This window comes from Nicotiana tabacum, chromosome 10, assembly GCF_000715075.1.
Source record: "Nicotiana tabacum cultivar K326 chromosome 10, ASM71507v2, whole genome shotgun sequence".
Lineage (NCBI taxonomy): Eukaryota > Viridiplantae > Streptophyta > Magnoliopsida > Solanales > Solanaceae > Nicotiana > Nicotiana tabacum.
Genome location: NC_134089.1, coordinates 83,863,388 through 83,884,890, shown reverse-complemented (window position 1 = coordinate 83,884,890; position 21,503 = coordinate 83,863,388). Strand labels below are relative to the sequence as shown.

Below are 21,503 nucleotides of genomic sequence, written 5' to 3'. Positions count from 1 at the left end.
ATTAATACTATTGCCACCAATTTGTCTCTAGTTTTGAAGAATTCATTTAAGTCTCCTCCTACAAATCAACTACCACTATAACTTCAAGAGATATCAGATAAGTGGTCCCAAAACCTTTTCCTATCAAACAAATGGTTACTAGCATAAATAGCATAAAAGACCCATGAGTTAGGGAACGATATTACCTTCACCATGACATGAATAACTTGAGGAGTGGTGGATACTTCCTCAATATGTATAGAATCTTATTTTCACATAATGATAGTGCCTCCAGATTAGCCAACAACTTCGAATTGGATATGAAAATCAAATTGTAGCTCCTCTGTTAGCTTTTTGTGGTTGGCCATTCTGTTCTATATGAGTACCAACATCATGGGCTTATGCAGTTGCACTATTGCTACACAGGGCCTCCGAAACTCTACATTGTTTCCTTTCCTAACATTCCTTATGATGTAATTTATTAATAACTAAGGGTGTGTTGCACCCTATTTTGCACGAGTCAAAATAAAATTCAACTAGTGGTTTCTCTGTTGTTGATGAAAGAGAATCGCCACCTAAAATTTAAAGGTATACTAGGGTACCTATTCAGTTATTAGATTTTCATCATATTAGTCTGCTAATTGAAGAGATTTGAGTAAGGGTTCTTGTTCTTCAAAGGGGAAGGTGTTAGGCACCCTCTAGAATCTAACTAAAGTAGCTCTATAGGACTTCGACTAGGTTTAGGGAGTTAAATATCTACATTCTACTTAGTTAGTGCTTAAAAGTGTATAGCTTACTCTATGTCTTGTTCAAAGCTTATAACTTGAAAAATATTGCATGTACCTTTGAAATGAATAGGTTTCATTTATAAAGTCTTAAAATGTTTACATCTATATGATTGAAAGTACTTTTGGAAGCATATTTTATATTTGCAAACTTTGTAAGATATGGCTATGTTTAAAATATTTTATCTTTGAAATAGTATGGCTATTTATATAACTTTAGTAAAATAAGGGCTATTAGAAAAATGGGTTAGGTATACCTTAAGATTGATATAAATCTTGTACCCAAGTTTAGAAGAAAGATCGTTTGAGGTGTTCCTTGATTGCATCTGTGTTTGTTTTGTTTGTAGAAAACTGTCTTGGAAATCATTTTCTCGATTCTGGAATTTAAAGAAGGGGAGTTGTTTGCTTTACAAATCTCTCTAAATCTTCAAAAAGTTTCATGAAAACAGTAAGTATGAATGAAAGTGAATACTGTATAGCAGAAGTAACTAAGCATGTTGAAGTTATTTAACTAATGTATGAGACAGTGATTCTTTTTAATTACATATGGTCTTTAGCTTGCCTAGGTTTCTAAAGTAATTCAAAGATAATAAAGAGAAAGTTTTCACTCAATATCGTCAGTATCATATACACATAGAAGCAACAACAGATTTATGTAACGCGATAAAGGAAGGAGAATTGGACTCATAGTTTGGGCCTAAGAAATGTTAGGCCTAACAGATAACGATCAACAGCAACAGGCTCCAATCACTATGGAATCTAGGCTGGAACCCAGGCCCGAGATCTTGAGAACTCAGCAGGCCCAGTTCAATCACATATACAAAAGAAAAGAAGACATTAGTGATAAGGCCTAATAACACTGAAATGCAAATAAGAGTGCAATACGGCTAATATGAGGCGCAAATAAACTGTTACAAGTGCTGTAATTAAATATGCAATAAAGTCAATGTAAGGTCAGTAGAGAAAACAAATTCACAGTGAAGCCTTTCTTTCATTTAAGACTAACCCTAAAGAGATTAATAAATTTCAATAATTAAGAGCTTAAAGTAAAATCTCATTCATGGACAAGGCACCCTTTGGACCTCCTGCACTTCGGAGTTCACAAGGGTCTCAAGGACCCCGCGCAGTGCTTGTGTCAAGGAGGGTATCCCAACCGTAAACTAATATCCCAACCATAAACTAAATCTTACTCCTAAATACCCTTAACCACTCACACTTACTCTTCCTTATAGGTTTAAATACCAATGAGGCATTCACTGTAACTTCCAATGTAACAGTTGCAATAACTCAAAGATTCAAGTATGCACATCTCTCACAAAAACTATGCAGAATACTATTATGAGTATGAGATAACAGATTACACCATTGAGATCACAATCCAAATACAATTGTGTAGTATACTGTCAGCACTTCCTTATATACATAAGAACACTCAAAGAAACCAACTACAGATACAAACAAAGAGAGGCAATCACCAATAGACTAGCTTAGAAGTTCAAACACTAAATCATGTGACTTAAGGAGTAGAAAAGATACCTTTATACTGATTAGTTCATGTTTACAGGAGTTCTTACTCACAATACTTTAATAGCTTGTCAGACTATGTTCAAATTAATCAGGGACTCATGCGTAGATTAAATCCTAACTTCTGAGTGAACAACCTTATTTAAAATCTCTAAAGAATATCAATAGAGGTACTTATGTAAGCAAACATGCTAGTCCTAACTTAAGCTAATAGCAGGATTACTTTCCCTTTAAAGGTTCTTAATCTCACATTCATACGAGGCTCATTAAGAGGTAAGACCCTCATATAAACACAAGGCAATGTTCTGATAGGTCAAGTAAGCATCAAAAGTTTCTCTTTAGTTCTTTCAGTGATCACAACTGACTTATATCTCCAATTCTATGGGGTTGATCCCTTTGGAATAAACATGATAATGTTTCTTCTTCATATGATAATGCAATTCTAAGAGAGGTGTGAAAGTACAGGTGTTATGCCCCGCAATATTATGTCGATATTACGTCCCGCAATCATGTTATGCCTTGCAGTACTACATTACGATGATATTACGCTTCGCAGTATTAAATTACGACGATGTTGTACCCTGTAGTATTGTACGTTGAATTTGTCGTAAGGTAATTGACATCAGTCCAAGGAAAAGATTATTTGGAGATTATAAGGATTATGCTATTTCAAACAAGTAATGAGTAAATTTGTGAAGGTGAGAGGGTAAGCAAGTCAAAGAAAATAAATTTTCGTCCAAGTTTGGCATGTTGGGATAAAATTCGGGCCGAGTTAAAATACTTGGTATTTATGGCCTAGTACCATACAAGGTACCACATGGCCATGATAGTAAGATGTATAAGGTGTGTTAAAAATAAGTAAAATTTTAAGTAATTTGAAATAATTTTTAATTATGCGGGTAATTGGTTAATTACCGGATAACAGGACATTACCTAATTAACTAATAAGGAGATAAAGATTAATAATTTTCCCCCAAAAAAACGCATCGCATCAAGAAAGCTTACCAAACATATGACTAAGTAGTCATATAAGATTAATGGCTACCTAGCATCTACGTGTAAAGCACTTAAACACTAAAGATGTATATACAAATTTGGTCTCTTTTAAAGATTTGATTCATTTTTGGGCAGAGTTTCTTATGGGTACGTGATTTTTGCCCTATACGAATTACTTCCATAAATTCAAAACAAAACAATTTCTTTCAGTGTTTGCAATTTTGGTAGTTTTTTCATAGGATTTTTGTTAATTATTTACATTTGTCTGTGCATGTTTATTTTATTTAAATCAAATAAAAATACCAAAAATACCATGCATTCTCACTTAGGATTTATTTTTATATTTTTTAGGTTAATTAGTAAATTAGTTGCTTTATAAAAATGAAAAATCACAAAAATGGCTCATTTTATTTTTGTGCATTTTAGCCTTTTAATATTAAATCGGTAATTTCTTCTTTTAATTTAGGAGTAATTAACTTTCATAAATAACTTAGTAGGTAATTAAATTAATTTTATGGATTGATTTAATTTAAAATTCTAATTTAGTTTTTTTAATTAAAAAGGGAAAAGAAAAACAAATGAAGAGGAGAGGAAAAAAGAGTTAGGGCTGTTGATTTTCGCCCAAATACTAAGGCCCAATTTAATCCACTTATCCGCCTAGCCCAATACCTAACCTGCCCTAACCTGCTTGGCCAAACCCGACCCATCCCCAAAATATAAGCGCAAAAACAAAAGAGACCCAGAACCCTAATCTCCAAGACCCATCAGCGCAGCACTGTTCTTCTTCTCCATACAACCAAATCTGTTCCCAAAAATCGCCAAAATTCAGGCGAGTTAAATCCAAACTCGCACCGCGTGTTTTACCTTCTCTCCTCTTGCTATAGCGTAACCGTTTCTGACATATTCCCTCTCCCTCACATGCTCTCTTGGATTATCTTCGGATTTTTGCCCTCCAGACGGAAATAAGAAAAAATGGGGAGCGTTAGATTGGATTCAAGTTAATCTACTCCCTCCATTTGTCCCTTTTTTCATCAGAAAAGGGGTAAAAAATCGGATTGGGAGTGGGGAATTTTTGTTTTGGAGGTTTCTTGGGGAGAAAGGGAGAAGGTTCGAGAAGCCTGGAGGATATATAAAGGAGACGTTATTTTCAGAAGGGGGGTTGGGAAAAGTGGTGAGGGATTTTTGGATTTTAGTTTTTTTTTTTGAGTTTTCGATTCCAGAGAAAGATGGTGAAGGTCTGAGTTTTCTTGTTCAGTTCGAGATTTTACTTCCAAAATCAGAAAACTTTAAGAATATGGAGCTCCATTTCTGATTTTGGATTTCTGTTTGAAAGAAGTTTATTTTTGGAGATTTTTTTTCCTTCTTCTATTTCTCTGTTAGTTCAAAGAGGTGAAACAAAGATGAAGAAAATTAGTTAATATGATCTTGAGTTTTATTTCAAAATCAGATTATAAAAGAAATTTTCTTCCACTCGATTTATACTTTCAAATGGATTGAACTGGTTTGTGCTGAGTTGTTCGAGTTCGTCGCCGTCGAGGTCCAGAATCGCTCTTTCAGTTCGTGTTGTTGGAATTTGTTTGGTATTTCCCTCTTTTTTCAAGCTTCGGTTGCTGCCTCAAAGTGTATTCGCTTCCAAAGAGAATTAATTGAAAGTTTTCTTTTCACATTCAGGTTCATCTCTTTCTCTTTAAATTCTCTTTATTCTAAAACAATGGTGAATTGGAATATGATAGGAGCCTGTGGAGTGGAGAATTTTAGTTTCATTTGAAAGTTGATAGAAGCTGGTTCGAGGGAAGATGTGAGGGTGTATTATCGAGTTGTATGATGGTTGCGCGCTATTTTTGCATTTCTCTGATTGCTTTATGGATTTGTGATTAGTTTAAAGACTTTGCTGTTTGTTAGAGTTTCATGTTAGTTTGCTTTATTTGATTTGTGATAACAAGATAAAAACCTGTGTGCTTTTAGGTTCAAATGAGATCAAATACATAACGTCTTGTTCTTGAATTTTCCCTTCTACTTGGTGATAGCGCCCAATTTGTTCGCACTTGGGTCGGTTTTACTTGCTGAAATTTGAAGGTCAATACATGTGTGACTCGTCTTGGTTTTGAATTTAATGGTTAAAGAGTGAAAGAAGCATTGGAAATATTCTGGGGAACTTTTCATCTATTGATGATCTAGTTCATTCAAAATACGTTGCAATCTTGCTGAAAATCACATTTGGTTCATCTCTTCTTGGTTGCGAAAGCTGCTACTATGTCTTTAAACGCTTCCTCGTGTTATTATGAAGCGAGGAAGTCGCGTTTTTAAAGTATGAATTAACTACTATGGATCTGCTTAGCCTTCATTATCTGACTTATCGTCCTAGCTTCTATGTTAATTAAGATTGTCACTTAATGTTTTCCCAGCGATCACCATTTGGACTATTCATAATATAATGACGAATGCATTCAAGAATTAGTTAAGGTTTAAATGTGAAGTTCCCCAGTTAATTCAGTAACTGATTGCATTTAAATTTCGCATCCAGGGTGTAGCTGTTGAGCATGAGCATCTCATTTGACAAAGCTATGTGTTCAGTGCATGTAATCAGGCCTATTCCTTCAGGAAGATTTGAAATTATATGTGATGCTAGGGTATTTTTACCTTGATGAATATTTGAGTTCTAGTTGACATTCAATCCATATTTGAAAGCAGTGTATTTTCGCCATATTTATCAGAGATTCATGCTATACTTTCCCTGTAAAAGGATGCACCACGGCCAAATTTTATTGAGCTGGTGTTTTGAGTTTTTTTTACATGTCATATGAATGCTCTCACCTAAATAATTAATTGAAAAGTGAATTTGAGAATGGATAGGTGATTTCAAACATTGAGTTATTAATGGCAGTGCATCAGTGAAAGAAACGTGGGTGCATTTATGAGATGCATTGAATTAAAAATGTGCTGGAGTTTTGTGTGCTTAAGTGAGGCTGTATGGTTAATAGCCACGAGTCAGGTCTGAGTTGTCCAGTTTTCGGGAATTGTGAGGTGACGTACGGGGGTGGGAATAATCTAACATTTTAAGACGCTCTTATCATATTTTGATCTACCATTTATTTTCTTTTAATTGTTGTCTGTGCTTTCCTTCTAGTTTACATGTTCGAGATGCTTTTTATTTAATTAGCCGGGATCTGTTTAAAGGATTTTTGGACCATAAAAATGGTGGAAAGACCGAAGCTCATTAGTGATTAAACTATTTGCATACTTTAGGATTGGACTTGGTCTAAACACATGAAATGAAAAGTTAATTGAATTTTCGTAGTTTGCTTTAGGCGCGTTGATTAAATAAATGGTCATAGCTACGGGTACGGTTCCCGTGACTTAGTTGTGATTTTTAATTACTAAAATCCGGGGGTGTATTTCATGAGACCCGATCACAATTTAATCTTGTTAATAAAATAAACACGTTGTAGATTGTGGGTACGGTTCCCGTGATACGATTAAGTCTGTTAATTGTTTGCATTTGTCTGTGCATGTTTATTTTATTTAAATCAAATAAAAATACCAAAAATACCGTGCATTCGCACTTATGATTTATTTTTATATTTTTATATTAATTAGTAAAGTAGTTGTTTTACAAAAACAAAAAATCACAAAAATGGCTCATTTTTTTTTTTTTTTGCATTTTAGCCTTTTAATAGTAAATCGGTAATTTCTTCTTTTAATTTAGGAGTAATTAACTTTCATAAATATCTTAGTAGGTAATTAAATTAATTTTACGGATTGGTTTAATTTAAGAGTCTTAGTTTTTTTAATTAAAAAGGAAAAAGAAAAACAAATGAAGAGGAGAGAAAAAGAGAGTTAGGGCTATTGATTTTGGCCCAAATACTAAGGCCCAATTTAATCCACTCATCCGCCTAGCCCAACACCTAACCCGCCCCAACCTGCTTGCCCAAACCTGACCCATCCCCAAAATATAAGCGCAAAAAGAAAAGAGACCCAGAACCCTAATCTCCAAGACCCATCAGCGCAACATTGTTCTTCTTCTCCACACAACCAAATCCGTTCTCAAAAATTGCCAAAATTCAGGCAAGTGAAATCCAAACTCGCACCGTGCGTTTTACCTTCTCTCCTCTTGCCATAGCATAACCGTTTCTGACAGATTCCCTCTCCCTCACATGCTCTCTTGGATTATCTTCAGATTTTTGCCCTCCAGACGGAAATGAGGAATGTGAGCACGTGATTTTTGCTTGCACGAAAACTACTCCAAAATAAATCAAAAAAATAAAATAAATTTCTTTTACTGTGTAATTTTTGAATTTGCGTGGTGTTAAATATTTGTGTTATGTCCGTAAATGTTTAATTTGTCATAATAAAATGAAAAATAAAATAAAATACATGTTGCATGCATATAGGATTTAATTATGCATTTAAAAGATAATTTAAATAAAATCACAAAAAAAAATGCAATAATTCTATTTTCCACTGTGTGTTTGATGTTTTGTCTATGTGTTAAATAATTGTTATAGAGTAATTAATATATTTTTGTGAAGTAAAAATTGTTTTATTAGAAATTTAAATTAGAAAAAATGAAAAAAAATATATATATATACAAAATCGGACCTGGATTAAATTCCAGGCCCAAATCAAGTTAACCCTCCACAGCCCAGTCCAAACAAACCCCAGGTCCGATCCAATACCACCAAATCCAAACGACGCCGTATGGGCACTTTAAATCTGGGCCTTTGATTTGTTTCAATCAAACGGTCCAGTTCAGCCATTGCTTAAACGAAACGACGACGTTTTACGCGGTCAGATCTGAATCGTTCATCTATCTTGATCCAACGGCCTCAGGAACTCATCCAAACCCGATCCATATCACCCCCGGGCTGACCCCTTTCCCCCAAACTTAAGCCAAACGACATCGTTTGGTTAAGTGAATAAATCCTGACCACTCATCCTACTAGATCTAACGGTCAGCATCAACCCACCCCGTCCCTATATAAGCCCATAATCCTCACCCCGGCCCCCCTAACTAAACCCCCCTCTCCACTGTTCATCATCACCTTCCTCAGACCCCCCTAACCCTAGCCGCCCTTATTCCCCACCGCCTGAAACCCGGCGGCATCAACGCCGCCGGTCACCAAAATAACACCCTAGAACCCCCTGAACACCCTCTATCCGAATATGTTAGCCTCTTGGCTCGAATCTTCCTGAAGGTTCTCGAATCTTCATTTGAAGATTCGAGCCAAACTCAGATCTAAACCTAACAAGCCCCAAATCGACACCATAACTTCCCCTAACCACCCTAGGTATGGATCTGTTGCTTGTTTGGCTCGAATCACTTCCGAGCTTCTCGAATCTTCTTTTGAAGATTCGGACCAAACAAGAACAAACTCAGACTTGTTCTAAAATGACACCAAATGACCCCTAGGTTCCCCTCACCCTTGTGTCATCTTTGGTTCCCTTCGAATCAGCCCGGAAATGTTCGGATTTAAGATCCAAGAACCTGAAACCCTAAAAATTTTCCAATCTTGGAATTTTTCTGATTCGAGTGAAGGATTGAGGTCTAATAGACTTTAATCGAGGTATTCTCAACTGAGAATACTTCGAATAAAGTCTGTTCAGCCTCAAAAATGTCCGAATTCAAGTTGAGTCTGTGCCTGAATAAATTTGAAGATTCAGAGGTATTTTTTCTATTTCTTTTGTGTATTCTACGTGTATTTTATGTTTGTTTCATTAGTCTGTAATTTTCCCATCTTTTGTTGTTATACTGTATCATACTCGTCTATATGATCAAAATATGAAACTGTTTCTGTTGGTTGTGATTATTCACAATGTAAGTAATCGACTCGATTAAGTTCGTCGATTAGTTATATTATGAATTCTCATTTATGATAATGCTGATTGAAACAGTCTGTTTTTTTAGACTGATTATGGACAAATGTTGTAAATAGTCAACTGATTAATACTCGTCAATTAAATCATGTTTGTTTGCGAATCAGTGAATTCAAATGTATGCTGTATATGTTGTTTTCTGAACAGGGCATTGTCAGTATATATTGACAATGCTCCTGTGTATGTTTGATCTTAGTTCAATGCTGAAATTCAGTTTGACTTGCTATGTTGAATTCAGTATAATTTGTTGTGATATTAGGTTTAATTTCAATTTCACAAATGTTGGTTAGATACCATTGTGTTAGAAAAGTGCATTCTCAGTCAAGATTCAGTCCAGAACTTGATAGGATTGGTTATAGCTATTTAATTCAGAAGGATAATCGATTTTGAACAAATTTTAAAATCTATTTTGTATCAGATTCTGATTTCCTTGAGGGCAGTAATAACAGTAAGCTTTCAGGGGTACTACTGGTAATGAAACAGTGAGGATAGTAGTGTGCTGATAGTGGATTGTTAGTGGCTTTTAATTTAATGGGGTAATGGGAAACAAAGGGTAATGGGTTGCTGAAAATCAGGGAAAAGTTAGCTTAATGGGACTTAAAGTAGTAAAAGCAGATTTTTAATGGGATTTTCTGATTTTAAAAGAAGAAGGGGGTCCAAGCAGCACTTAAAAAGGGGGGACAGACCTGTATAAGATAGAGGGGATTGGGACTAATTTCAGAGAGTTTGGAGAGAGATTTTGAAAGAGAGATCAGTTTTCATAGAGAGCTGGAGAGACATTTTTGAAAGAGAAAAAAAAATCTGATTGATCAGTTTTCAGACAGAGTTTTTGAGAGCTTAGAGAGAGTTTTGGAAAGACAGAAAAATAGGAAGAGAAAAATCTGATTTGAAAAGAAAAAGAAATCATATTTTAACAGGAGATTCTAAGAAGAAAAAGAGAGTGTGAGATTGAAGAAAACAGAAACAGAAAAATCAGAAATAGGAATCCGAAACAGGAAGAAACTAAAAATCTGAAAAAATGTTATCCTTCTAGAATCTGTCCGTTGTTTGTTTTTGTGGATACTATTCAGTCTGAATCTGAAATTTTCCTCAAGTTACTGTCACTGTTCATCTGCGTTAACGGGTTTGGTTCAGACTTGCTAAATACTGCTATTCTGCTGACTTTGTTACTGTTGCAACTGCTGAAATTCACTCCTTCTACCTTTCGTTTTCAGGTACATATCTCTTAAATTCTATGTTGGAAAGCGATTCAACATGACAAATAAATGAATTTTAAATTGTAATACTGCCTTCTATCGTTTAAGTTTAAACATTTAAATTTCAGCTTTGGTTTCATGTTGGATAACCAGTAGTGAGTTCGACTTGACGGCTACAAGTTAATTGTCTTATTTTTAAATTCATATAAAAACTTTGTAATAATGTTATCCATGTTGAAATTTCATTAGTTTAGTTATCTTTGAGTTGTGTAAATAGGAAGCATGACAGAAAGTTGGCTTTTATTTACACTTTATGGTATTGTTAGATAGGTATAGCATAATATGGAAATATCAAGGAAAATATGCTATTAGTTTATTTTGTTAGTTAATTAGTTGTTGTTTAAAGCTAGATGATGATTGGTTGCAATTTGCTATCTTTTGGCATAACATTGGTTGTGTTCATAATCTATAGTTGAAAGACGCGTTAGTATAATCCGTTATGTTCACGATGTCAAATATGGTAAGTAATATTGTATGCAATATCATTTTATTAAGTCAACTAGACTTGTTCTCTTTCTTAATAATAAAGGGCTTAGGAACTTATACAATGTGAAAGTTAATAGTTAGTAATAATTCACATAGATTGAGAATCAAATTGGTTTGATTATATATATATCTATCCTAATACAATCATAGGCATAATTAATTAAATTAATTTCGTCTATTAAGATTAAAACAAGTATATGAGAATAAGATGAGATGTACGAACACAAATTGCAAAACTTTATATCAATGGTAATTATGAATAGAACTTGCACTAAATAAAAATAATAAAAGTTCTTGAAAAATATTCTTTCCTTTATAATTCATTTTCAGTTTCATATACAATTCATTCTTTGGCATATATATTTATATATATGTTATATTTGTTAAAAATAGTATTAATCATATTTTTATTCTGTTCTTTGAATTTGAATAGTTGGAATGAATATAATTTATACTCGGAAATTATAATCGACGGGCAACCTTTAATAGATTGTGAATTCTTTTCAAAGAATTTAAAGTCCTCTAAAATGGGAGTTCTCATGATTTTCACATAAAAAATATATGAATATAATAAACAATTTGTGGAAAATTCATAATACCATTACAAGTATTTTGCGCAATTAGGGATACGTTCGCGTACCCTGATTATATTTTTAAAAGCAAATTCGGATTATGCGTACGCGCAATTTCGAGCGAATATTTAAGAAAAGGATTTTTCCAAAGGTGTTAAAATAATTTCATATAACCCGAGGTGTGCAGTTCATTATCTAAATAAAAGGGGTGATGATGTTCCTGATTTTATTTTTGATTTTCGAATATATATTTTTTTCTATATAAAAAAAAAACTATAACATGGATAATTTTATTGTGTACACGTACGCGTGGCACAATCCCTGGTACTTATAAAAAATATATAATACGAATATACGTACGCGTAATTCGTCCATATAATTGTAAACAATAAGTAAAAAGCGGTAGTAAAATCATGCAATAAAAACGTATTTAGTAAAATCAAGATAATTAAGCCAATAATAAAAACAGTTAAGCGACCGTGCTAGAACCACGGAATTCGGAAATGCCTAACACCTTCTTCCGGATTAACAGAATTCCTTACTCAGGATTTCTGGTTCGCAGAATAATAAACAGAGTCATATTCTCCTCGATTCAGGGATTAAAATTGGTGACTTAGGACGCCTTAAAATTCCCAGGTGGCGACTCTGAAATAAATAAACCAATCCCGTCTCGATTGTCCTTTAATTGGAAAAACTCCCCACGCGCCCCGCAAGCGCGGTAAAAAGGAGGTGCGACAGCTCTGGCGACTCTGCTGGGGATAAAAGTGTAATAACCCAGAATCTCTGGTTCAGGGTTTAAAGAATTCGAGCTTAAAATATCTGTGTTAATTGGCTTTATTTATTTATATGATTTTCAACTGTTTATATGCTAATATGCTAAATGTTGCTTTTTACCGTTTTAATATTATTTGAATTGTGAATATATACAACTGCTACGAAACCCCCTTCTTTCTGAGTCTTCTAAATTTATGGTGTACACGTGCGCGTGACCCACCTTTCTATTAAAGTCATACCAAATAAGACAGAGTTGGGACAAGTAACTAGGCCGGACAGACTTTCGTGCTCCCGGTACGTTGCCCCCGCTTCGGCTCAAACTGTCCGTTTGGGTAAGCCAGGTTTAGAACAATCAACCTAAGGTTTTACACTTAGAATAACTCAGCCATGCACCGGATCCCTAGTAGGAACGAATATTTGCATCATATGCATTTGGCCTTGGAGACTCAACGCAGGGGTTGGGTCTGTCTAGGACAGGTGAAACCAAAATGAAAAGACCATCATGATGCATTCTACCTGCTACTTGTGCATTCATTTGCCTCGAACATGCTTGTTGACCAGCTTAAATGAAATTATGGTGAGAACCGAGGAATAAAATGGGTTGTTTTATTATTATTTTTCTAAAAAATAAAAATTCAAAATATTTTTTTTTAAAAAAAAGCTTTAAATCTTGAAATAAAGATATTTAATAAATAAAATGATTTTTTTAAGTATAAATTTTCAAAATAAGTTTTGACTTTATTAAATAAATTTCAGATACGAAATGAGCACCACACAAAGCCCCTCATCCACGAGTACAGAAGAATTTCTATTTCAGCTTCAAATGTGGTGGTATGATTTAGGCGAAGACGGTCAAAAATGGGTCGTCAAGCATTTGGGAAATCTCACGGACATTATGAAAGTTAAACCCCGTGATGATCTGATTGCGGCGTTAGTAACTTTTTGGGACCCTGTTCACAATGTCTTTCGTTTCTCTGACTTCGAGCTTACTCCTACATTAGAGGAGATAGCTGGCTATGCTGGTTTTGACGGAAGTCTAAGAAATCAAAGCTTGATATTCACAAAGGCTCCTTCGGTACATCGATTCTTCGGTCTTCTGAACATCAGCAGTCAAATCAGGAAAAGCAATGTCCTCAATGGATGTTGTTCCTTCAACTTTTTGTATTCAAGGTTCGGAAAATCAGATGGGTTCGAAATTCATGAGAAAGGCCTTACTAACAAGCAAAACAAAGACACTTGGCAGATTCACCGTCGCTTTGCCTTCATGGTGGCTTTTCTAGGAGTCATGGTCTTTCCAAACAAAGAGCGAACAATTGATATTCGCACCGCGAAAGTTGTGTAAATCCTCACCACCAAAGAAAATCACACCCTTGTCCCCATCATTCTATCAGATATTTATCGGGCTTTGACTTTATGTAAAGCAGGAGCAAAGGTCTTCGAAGGATGCAAAATTTTGTTACAAATGTGGGTAATGGAGCATCTCCAACAACAGCCCAAGATCATACAGTATGGGTCAAACAATGATAATTGCATCAAGAGCTATGAGGAAAGAACAAAAAATTATCAGGCTCCAGAAGAGATAGAAGCATGGGTATCTCATCTAAAGGCTTTAACGGCAAATCAAATTGAATGGACTCTGGGATGGCTCCCGATGAGGGAAGTAATACACATGTCAACCTCAAATAGTTATCTACTACTATTGGGATTGAGAAGCATTCAGCCGTATGCACCACTGAGAGTCCTAAGGCAATTAGGGAGATATCAAATAGTTCCTGAAGATGAAGATTTGAGTGTGCAAGTAATCGAATTACACCCAGAAGCCACTATTCCCGAGGCTCTACTTCAGCAGATGTGGAATGGGTGCCGATACTTGAAAAGTGATACTCAAGTCCCAGACGCTACAAAGGGTGAGATAAATCCTGGATATGCAAGGTGGTTTGAAAAATGGTCTCGCGTAGATGATGTACCAGAGCCTGAACTAAGAAGGCCAACAAAAAGACCCCATGTTCAAAACTTCAATGATAAAATCCAAGAGCGGTTGATCTGGGGAGAAAAGGAAAAAGGGTACAAAGCAACTATCCATGCCCTAAAAGAAAATCTAAGAAGCCTCAGTTTGGAGAAAGATCTGCAAGCACAAGAAGCCGAAGGCGAGAAGAAGAGTCTAGCTTGTGAGAATGAAAGTCTTCATGCCCGATTCCAAAAAATGAAAAGAGTTTCTGAAACGCCAAAGAGGAGCTGGAAGGATCAAAAAACCATCGCCAATCTCTTTGAAAGAATGCAAGATTATGATTCTATTCTTGCGGAAAACGAAAGAGCATTGAGCAAAGCAAAAGAAAGGATCCAACAATTAAACGAAGAAGCCAGATCTAACAAGGAATGCCAAGATAGGCAATCCGAAAAAGACAAGGCACAATTCAAGAAGGAAAAAGACTATTGGATTCAATCAGAAGACCAGCTTCGCGCACAACTAGAAGAGGTAAGAAGATGCAACAGAGAACACCAACAAGCAGACCTCGACAGGGAAAGAGCGCAAGCAAGATTAGAGCAGGCCAGACTCCGAGCTCTATTAGAATTAGCTCTAGATCGGGAAAATCGTGTCAGAGATATAGCCACCACTCGTCAGCAGCAATTGCAGAACCAAGACCAACGTCTCCAAGATTTCAGGACACAAATCCATGACTTGGCAGTCTACACTTCTCAGAGTTACGTAAACTGTCAGGGAATGGACTATGAAAGGTTTACAGAACATGCACCCACTTTTGCCCGTCATCTAGCATTGGAATTGGAAAGGATGTATCGTACGCTGGGAGGTCATCCAGGTCAAGCTCCACATTGAGCAAATAGTCTAATAATATACAACACAAGTGGAAAGTGGGGCACGTTGTGAGACGTTAAGAATTGTATCTTTTATTCTGATTTAAGTGTGTGTGTTTCAAGCCATTTTCTTAAAGTTTTCAAATGTAATTCCATCTTTGTGTAATGAATAAAAGTGATTGCCTTTAGTCCGAACTACGCAAGGTCTGATTCATGTAAGGGCATGATACGTAGGCAATCTCTAAGATTCGACCACCACGATAAAAGATATATATAATAAATAAAAGTTTCAAGAAAGCTGGGACGACACAAGCAGCCGAGCAAATGCATAATAGAAAGGGATTATTTGTCTAGGAGCATTGCATCTCAACGTGTGATTATATATGTGTTAAACTCTCAAAACTAACAAGTTTGTTCATTTCCAGAATTCAAGCAGTTAGTTTCTCTAAAGAGTATACTGGCATATTATCACTATCACACAAGATCAAAAGGACCAATACCCGAAAGTATGTCTATCCCAGATGTTGACACAGGTATGGAGCTAGAGGAGATAGATGTCGGGAAAATGAAAGAAGAGATGTTTAAACTCAAGTAGCAAATGGCTGAGATGTACCAAGCCTGGTCTACAGGACAGTTACCCCCATCTTACCCAAATAACCCTGCTCCATCAATGACCCAAACTTAGGATAATATTACCAATGAATTATCCCCAAATTTCCCCATTTACCAGCACTACCGAGGCACCACCTCTCAGACACCGCAGCCTCCACCTCCGAAACCCGTTCCATATTTTCCTACACCTATGACTCCTGTTTTCGTAGCACCTCCCCTTGCTACATTCCACAAATCTCCTAGTGAGCCTACATTCCAGGCCCAGGACAACCAATATTACCCCCCGGAGCCCACCCTCAAAGCTTCCGAAATTCATTTAACTACTCCTCGTTTTGATCTCCCAACCGAAATTGACAAGCCAGCTAAAAATGTTGAACAAGAAGAGATGTTTAGGAAGGTCAAGAGTCTAGAACAATCGTTCAGAGACATGCGAGGAGGGCAAGTCAGTGTAGCATACAAAGATTTATGCTTATTCCCCAATGTACAATTGCCAGTTGGCTTCAAGATGCCCAAATTTGACCTATACAACGGGCACGGCGACCCAGTAGCCCACTTAAGGGGTTTCTGTAGCAAGATGCGAGGAGCTGGGGGAAAGGATGAATTATTGATGGCTTACTTCAGTCAAAGTTTAAGCGGATCAGCTTTGGAGTGGTATACATGCCAGGACCATGGGAGATGGTACACCTGGGATGACCTAGCACAGGCATTCGCATACCATTTCCAATACAATCTGGAAATCATCCCAGATCGATTATCTTTGACAAAATTTGAGAAGAAACACAATGAAAGTTTCAGAGAGTATGGTTTTCGGTGGATAGAACAGGCAGCAAGAGTGGATCCTCCTATGAAGGAGAGCGAAATGGTAGACTACTTCCTCCAAGCCTTGGAACCGACTTACTATGCCCATTTGGTTTCAGCGGTTGGGAAATCATTCAACGAAGTAGTGAAGATGGGAGGTATGGTGGAAGAAGGCCTCAAGACAAATAAAATCATGAGCTATTCAGCAATTAAGGCAACTACTCAAGCTATTCAAGGCGGGGTAGGAGGAATCGGAAGAAAGAAGAGGGAGGAAGCAGCGGTAGTTGATTCAGGAATTTGGCCGGGACCCAGAGGTTCACCGCTTTACTATAATCAACAACGACCTCGCCAATCAGCTTACCACCATGATTCATCCCAACACTACTATCACCCTTCAGAGCCTCATTTTTCCATTAACCATGCTCAAGCATACAATCAGCCACCTGTTCACACCAATTGGCGTGCTCCTGTCACACCAAATACTTACCCACGAGCCTATCCCAGACCAGGTTTCAGGCCTAGGCCAGCATTCAGGGGAGAAAGGGAACAGAAAAAGAAAACTTACACTCCATTGGGAGAGTCTTACACTAGTCTGTTCCACAGGCTGAGACAGCTAGACATGCTGAGACCAATACAATCCAAACTTCCCAATCCTCCTCCAAAGAATCTGGATTACACCATTAGCTGTGAATATTGCTCCGGTGCACCAGGCCATGATACGGAGAAATGCTGGCATTTGAAAAATGCAATACAAGAGCTGATTGATACTAATAAAATCGAGGTTCAAACCCCCGAAGCCCCAAATATCAATAGAAATCCAATGCCAGCCCATCAAGAGGCTAATATGATAGAAATCATACAAGCTGATGGGGAGACAAAGAAGCCATCACAAACTGTCATGATGATCAAGTCTCATGAAACCAAGCCAGATAAGCAGTTAACGGAGGAGAAGCCGGTGTCTAAGCAGAACAAAAATGGTGATGAACCATCTATGATAGTCGATGAGGGATCATCGAGCAAAGTTGCCTCAAAACAAGAAAGGCCGAAAGTGATAGTACCAGGGGTTGCTAACAAACCCATTGTATTCGTGAAAGGAGCCCGTACAGATCGGGTTATTATTGCACCTGTAATCCAGCTGCCGGTCATCAACAACAAAGCCATCCCATGGAACTATGAACGGGTGACTGTAATGTACAGGGGAAAAGAAATTAAGGAAGAAGTGTGTGAGGTGCAAGGCTTGACTCGTTCGGGAAGATGTTTTACTCCCGAAGAGTTAAGAAAAACTAAAAATAATACAACCCCAACAAAGAGAGTTGTGACGGAAGAAGAGACGGAAGAGTTTTTAAGAAAAATGAAACTCCATGATTATTCTGTTGTGGATCAATTAAAGAAGACCCCCGCTCAAATTTCATTGTTGTCATTACTGATCCATTCAGAGGATCACCGTCTGGCTTTGATGAAATCCTAAATGAGGCTCATGTTCCTGAAAAGATCTCTATAAATCATTTGGGAAAAATAGCCAACAGAATCTTTGAGACAAACAGAATTACATTTGCTGATGATGAATTACCTGTGGAAGGTACCGAGCATAACAGAGCTCTTTACCTCACCGTGAAATGTGAAAACTCCGTAGTAACCCGAGTATTGGTTGACAATGGGTCAAGTGCAAACATATGCCCTCTCTCCACTTTAAACAAATTAAAAATTGAAGAGGAGAGGATCCAGAAGAATAGTATCTGCGTACGGGGGTTTGACGGTGGAAGCAGAGATTCGTTTGGCTACATAGTGTTGGAACTAACTATAGGGCCAGTTGAATTCACAATGGAATTCCAAGTGTTGGACATAACTGTTTCTTACAACTTGTTGTTGGGTCGACCATGGATCCATGTTGCTAAAGCAGTCCCGTCAACACTACATCAGGCTGTCAAGTTTGAATGGGATCATCAAGAAGTAGTCGTGCATGGAGAAGAAAGTTTAAATGCTCACAACAGTACCATTGTACCGGTCGAGGGAACAGAAAATGACCAGGGACCATGGGTATACCAAGTGACCGACACAGTGTCGATAGAGAAAATTCCAGAGGGGAAATACCTTCCAAATCCAAAGATATCCTCTGCATCAGTCATGGTAGCTTATGAAATGTTAAAGAATGGCTTTATACCCGGCAAAGGTCTGGGCTTATCTTTGCAAGGAATTATACAACCAGTATCTCTCCCCGAGAACTGGGGAACATTCGGTTTGGGGTTCATACCCACTGCCTATGACGTGATAAAGGCTAGGAAGCTGAAACACCAAGCATGGGTTCTTCCAAAACCAGTCCCACATCTGTCAAAGTCTTTTGTCAAGACTGGTGCTAAAAATCGCCCGACAACAACAATTCCTAAAAAAGAATTAATTGAAAGATTCGAGAAATTGTTTGATGATGTGAATATGTTGGAAAGCGGAGAAGGGTGTAGCAACGCAGAAGTTCAATTCGTTGGGCCAGAAACAAAGCTTAATAATTGGAAAGCCACTCCTCTCCCCATTCGAAAGGAGTCTTGGTAGTTTATTTTGATTTATTTTTTCAGTTTGTTTGGGTTACTTCAGGGTTGTAATCCCAAAGCTTATCTTACAGTTTGTTTGAAGTGTGCAAACCTTATTATCTTTCATCATCCAATAAAAAGCAGTTTCCCTTTTATTATTATCATTCCTGATAGTTTTCTTTTTCTTCTTTCCTGTACAGTTCCTTTTACGCTGGCTCTAGTGATATGACATGCATGAGGAATCCTCGGCCCAGTCTTAAAAATCAATCTGGTTCCGAAATATTAATTCAAGAAATATATTGTGATTATGAGTCAGAATATGATGAAGATGAGGTTTTTGAAGAGATTAGTAAAGAGTTAATTCACTTTGAGGAAAAAATCAAACCTAACTTGAGTGATACCGAGGACATCAATATAGGGGACACAAGTAATGTCCGGGAAACTAAAATAAGTGTCCATCTTGAGCCAAAGATCCGAGAGGAGTTAATTAAAGCACTCATAGAATTCAAAGATGTTTTTGCATGGTCGTATGACGACATGCCGGGCCTGAGCACTGATTTAGTGGTTCACAAATTGCCCACCGATCCAACGGTGCCTCCTGTCAAGCAAAGGCTGAGAAAATTCAAGCCTGACATATTCGAGTCACTCGATATCCTGTTTGGTTGGCTAATATCGTTCCTGTACCAAAGAAAGACGACAAAATTAGAGTATGCGTCGACTATCGCAATCTCAACAAAGCAAGTCCAAAGGATAATTTCCCATTACCCAATATCCATATTTTGATCGACAATTGTGCCAAGCATGATATAGGGTCTTTCGTGGATTGTTATGCCGGGTATCATCAAATTCTAATGGATGAAGAAGATGCAGAAAAGACGGCATTCATCACACCATGGGGAACTTATTGCTACCGAGTAATGCCATTCGGTTTAAAGAACGCCGGAGCAACCTATATGAGAGCAATGACCACAGTGTTTCATGATATGATACACAAGGAGATTGAGGTATACGTGGACGATGTGATTATAAAATCAAAGCATCAGGCCAACCACGTTGGGGATTTGAGGAAGTTCTTCTTAAGACTTCGCAGGTACAACCTCAAGCTTAACCCTGCCAAGTGCGCATTTGGAGTTCCATCTGGAAAGTGGCTGGGATTCATAGTCAGTCGACGAGGCATCGAGCTAGACCCATCAAAGATCAAAGCCATCCAAGAACTACCACCTCCAAGAAACAAAACTGAAGTAATGAGTTTGTTGGGAAGGTTAAATTACATCAGCAGGTTTATTGCTCAGCTCACAACAACCTGTGAGCCAATTTTCAAATTGTTAAAAAAGGATGCTGCGGTCAAATGGACTGATGAGTGTCAAGAAGCGTTCGATAAAATAAAAGGGTACTTGTCAAACCCACCCGTGTTGGTCCCGCCAGAGCCAGGAAGACCTTTGATTCTTTACTTGACGGTTTTGGAAAATTCATTTGGTTGTGTATTGGGGCAACATGACCTCACTGGCAGAAAAAAACAGGCCATCTACTACCTTAGCAGGAAGTTCACAGCTTATGAGGTTAAGTATACTCATCTGGAAAAGATATGTTGCGCCCTAACATGGGTAGCTCAAAAATTGAAACACTATTTGTCATCCTACACTACTTACCTCATTTCTCGGTTGGATTCATTTAAATACATTTTTCAAAAGCCTATGCCAACGGGAATACTTGCAAAGTGGCAGATATTGCTCACAGAATTCGACATCATCTATGTGACTCGAACTGCAATGAAGGCACAAGCACTGGCCGATCATTTAGCCAAAAACCCGGTCGATGAGGAATATGAGCCGTTGAAAACTTATTTTCCTGATGAAGAAACAATGCATATCGACGAGGTGGAGCGAATTGAAAAGCCTGGCTGGAAACTTTTCTTTGATGGAGCCGCTAACATGAAAGGAGTCGGGATAGGAGCTGTAATCATTTCTGAAACAGGGCATCACTATCCTGTTACGGCTCAATTGCGATTTTATTGCACCAATAATATGGCTGAATATGAAGCTTGCATTTTGGGGTTAAGGCTAGCCGCAAACATGGGTATCCGAGAAATCTTAGTCATGGGAGATTCGGATCTTTTGGTACATCAAATTCAAGGAGAATGGGAAACCCGAGACTTCAAGCTCATACCATACCGACAATGTCTACATGATCTTTGTCAGCGGTTTCAATCAGTGGAATTCCAACATATTCCAAGAATCCATAATGAGGTTGCCGATGCATTGGCTACCCTGGCATCAATGTTGCACCATCCGGACAAAGCTTATGTAGATCCAATACATATTCAAGTCCACGATCAGCACGCTTATTGCAATATGGTTGAAGAAGAATTTGATGGTGAACCATGGTTCCACGACATCAAGGAGTATATCAGAATGGGGATATATCCCGCACAAGCCACAGGAGATCAAAAGAGGACCATTAGGCGATTGGCAAATGGATTCTTCTTAAGCGGAGGAGTTTTGTATAAAAGAA

At 37.4% G+C, this 21,503-nt stretch overlaps 1 long non-coding RNA gene across 1 annotated transcript; it reads left to right on the top strand.

Annotated features, from left to right (window-relative positions):
• The first annotated feature begins 4,018 nt into the window (after positions 1–4,018).
• On the top strand, positions 4,019–6,076 carry LOC107814685 (uncharacterized). Its single transcript, XR_001654606.2, has 2 exons — positions 4,019–4,955; positions 5,809–6,076. It is a non-coding gene; the product is annotated as an uncharacterized LOC107814685 (long non-coding RNA).
• Positions 6,077–21,503: the final 15,427 nt, after the last annotated feature.